This window comes from Bison bison, unplaced genomic scaffold, assembly GCF_000754665.1.
Source record: "Bison bison bison isolate TAMUID 2011002044 unplaced genomic scaffold, Bison_UMD1.0 scf7180017864495, whole genome shotgun sequence".
In the NCBI taxonomy this organism is placed as follows: domain Eukaryota; kingdom Metazoa; phylum Chordata; class Mammalia; order Artiodactyla; family Bovidae; genus Bison; species Bison bison.
This window is the reverse complement of record NW_011495054.1, coordinates 3,548,278-3,552,145: the sequence shown is the minus strand read 5'-3', so window position 1 is coordinate 3,552,145 and position 3,868 is coordinate 3,548,278.

Below are 3,868 nucleotides of genomic sequence, written 5' to 3'. Positions count from 1 at the left end.
GGTCAACACATACACATCTATCTTCCACAGTTTAGGTCCCTGATTCCACCAAGTGTGGTTTTAATTTAAAAAAAAAAAAACAAAAAACATGAAAAACTAAGCCCTTAGCAAGATCTAAATAAAGATGAAATCTGCCAACTCCCCACGATGTACATGGAGGTGGCTCTAAGGGGGTGTAGATGCAGGGGGACCCCTAACCTGGACCCCAGTGTTCTCTCCCCAAAGGAGACTCCTCTGCGGCTCCCCTTGCCCTGGATTTTAAGGTGGGAGGAGGGTGTGCAGTAAAAAGCAATTTTGTTTTATGAAAAGTGGTTTCCTTTTATTACCTGTGATAGTCGAATGGGGGGTGACCTTAGCAACAGGAAATTAACACAGAATTCATTGGGAGTGATAATGACTGTTCATAATCATTGGGTTGATAAGTTAATATCATTAATTAGTCAGCTAATTAGACGCTGCCTGAAGCCTTCCGGGTCTGGAGGCTCAGCTTCAAAATAAGCCAGGATATAGTGTCCTTGCCGAAGGGGAGCAAGATGGATACACAGAGAGATGGAGCTGGTCCCCAAAGCTACATTCCACATGACCAAAACCAAACTCTCCGAACAAAACCAGAGTCTCTAAACTCTGGAGGTTTTCCTCCCCAAACCCACCCCCTATTTCTTTTTGTCCCTCAAGCACCGAGTGCACCTTAATTTGCTTGGGTTCATATACCTCTGAGAAGCTGAGGAAACTGTAGGGTTTCCTCCCTTAAATCTGTATATATATATACAAAGTACGAAATTTTTGTATATGATTTCTGGGGATCTGCTGAAGTCAGGAGTCCTGGCCTCCAGTTAAGAGCCCCCACCCTAAAGAATGCCCAGTAGCTAAATGATGTGCGCTTTCTGGAGAAGGGGCGCCGGGGCAAGGCCTGGTGTTGATTGGGGCACACCACTGGCAGCCACACGACAAACCGGCTCCTACCCTGGACTGGGGCGTAGGAGCGACTAAAATAACGGCCCGCGACAACTGGCGCTCCTCAGGAGCTCCTGAGAGAGGGGTGCCTGGTTCCGGCACAAAAAGAAAGGGGGTGGGGAGTGACATCGAATATGCCCGTGCTGGGGACTAGGGTGGGCGGCAAAGCGCAAAAGCGGGAGGAAGTCAGTGCCCCGAGCGTCAGTTCCGTGCCTGGGTGTCCTTGACACTTCGGGGACCTTGAAAGGGGCCAGGGGGCGCCCCAGCCTGGGCCCGCGGCGCCGGCGGGAAGAGAGCCTAGACGGGGGGTGGGCTGGCGCGGGCCCGGAGAAGCAGCCCTCAGCTCCGGGTGCCATTCGCCAACCCGAAACCAGAGCCCGGGTCATTAGCGGGAAACCGAAGTGGCGCGGGGGATCGCATTTCAAAAGCTCAAATAGACTGACTGACTCGGATCGTTGGACTGGGGAGGGCGAGGAGGTGTCGAGAGCCGGACGGCTTGGACAGGGCCAATGTCCCTTCTCTAAGTCTCCCCCGTACCCCACACTCTCACCCTCACCCTAACCCAGGACTGGCTCGAAGTTGCAGGATCCGAGGGACACAGGCCGCCAGACTTCATCCCAGCCGCGGGGGCAGAAAGCGCCTTGCACCTGGGGCGCACGGACGAGGGGCCCTTATTCCCTACCCAAGCCCAAGGTGGGGGTGCTGTGTTCACCCGTCACCCCCGCTCCCCGCCACGTCCTCGCCTAGGTTCCATCCAGACCCCGGCCTAGGTCCCCCGGGTGTTTGGGGCCTCCAGATGCCCAGGCTGGGGAGCCTGGGCCACACAGTTCCCTAAGCAGACACCCCCTTTCCTGAGCGGGACCGCGTCCTCGGTAGCCCCCTCTCCCGCCTCTCGGAGGATCTATCTCCCCACCTGCCAAGCCCTCGGCTCCCACCTGGGACCAATGAGTTCAGAGAACGAGAGAAAGTAAATTTGCTTAAGTTCCTGGAAGCTGCTCAGGATCGAACCAGAAAAGAAAAAACGATGCCTGCGCAGGGAGTGTCCCCACCTGCGGTCCCCGGCTTCCGCGCCTGGGCAGATGGAGCACCGCGAGGGCTAGGGACGCAGGTGAGGACCCGAGGGCGGCGGAGAAAAGCCGGAGTCTCGCCCTCCCACCCGGCGGGAGAGGGAAACGAGTTAGCGTGGTCACCCCGGCGTATGACCGCGCGATGGTAACGCTCTGCCCCTCTGGATCCGGACCAGAGCACGGTATCCACTTGGGTGCCCCGCCGCGTGCGTTTGTAAGTGGGGGTTTATCCCCATTCCACCTTCGCTGCATCCGCCTGGGAACCATGGCCCCAAGCGTGGGGTCTCCTCCCTTGACCCGGGAGACAGGGCCAGAGAATGAGACCCCGAGATAGAAACTGCACTTTCGCCCTGCCGGACAGACGCCAGAACAAATGTAAAACGGTCTCTCGTCTGAAAACCCGGTGAGACACACACTAAAATCCGACACACCCGCCCATAGATTTCTCTACATCCGGGATATAAGCACACCTCCACCTGAACTAGATAGACTGAGTGGTTCAAGTGGATTCCGGGGCCCACTTGGTCTCAAATGCTGGCTCACAGTTTCCCCGGGCGCTCCCGGGTCAGTGCTTTCACGGTTCTGAGCCTCCGTTCCCCCTACTTCGTAAAACAAGGCTTAAAGGTCGTCCGCGCACACCATAGGGTTAATTGTGAGGCGGCGTTAAAGGCGATCTCTTTTGTGGGGCGCTGAACCCAGTGCCTGTCTCTTGCACGTGCCCCGGTCTGCCAGCTCATTTTATTATTGTTGTTTCGTGTACTTTGAACGCCGACATCTGCAACATATACATCTTGATTATACGCATCTTGATTATAAAACAACCAAAGGCATCTACATCCGGAACTGTCTTGCGCAGCAACTTCGAAATACAAATTGGAAGAGACGTCTCCTGGTTGGGCACGTACAAGTCCACGCGGACGCACACGCATCTACTTCTAACACCTGTAGCTCCTGGCTCCAGAATGCCCAAAGAATTACCCATAGGTACGAACTTTCTAGAGTTCTGTATCTAAGAGCCAGGTCGCGATCGAGGCCTGGCATCTGCACCCCAACAGCCACTCTTTTGGCTGGCTGCCGTGAGGTCAAAATTGGAAACCAGCGAGGCAGAAAAGCGCACGGACGCGAAGCGTTTCAAGCTTCTCGCAGAGCCCAAAGGCGGCTGCCTGTCTGCTGGCTTATGGGAAAGGTCAGCACCAGGGTTTTCCTTCTTGGATGGAATTTTTGGAAGGGCCTACCCGCCGGGAACTTGCCCCACAAAAGAAGGGTGGGTTCTAGGACAGCTCAGATTCAGAGGGAGGCTCTACACACAGACACACACACACTAGCACACGCACGCCCGTGAGCGCACACGCGGCTCCCTCGAGCTTGGTGGGACCCGGGAGGAAGGAGCGCAGGGTCGTGACCCCGGCCTCTGCTAGAGCGCGCCCTTCGGCCCCTGCAATTAGCGCCGGGAGGTCAGCAGGAACTCGGACGCCTTCACCCGCGGCTCAGAGCACAGCAAAAAAAGAAAAAAAAAGAAGGGAAAAAAAAAAAAAAAGAGCCTGCCCCCTCCCCCGCCGCCGGTCTCAGACGCCCGGGCGCAGCCAGGCTTGGAGCCGATCTTCCCAAGGGGCGGGGGCCGAAGGGCTCAGGCTGGCACCGGCATTTGTCACCTTAAATCTACAAATCACGAAATCGCTCGGCCCAGCAGGCTGCGGTAGCTGACCCCAGCCCAGGCCCTTTACGGACTGCTGCTCCCACGAGCCGGGTGCCTTTCGTCCCCGTAGAAGCGACCAGGGTAGAAACCAGAAAAAAAAAAAAAAAAAAAAAATCCAGCGTTGTAAAATAAGGAAGAGATACTGCACCAG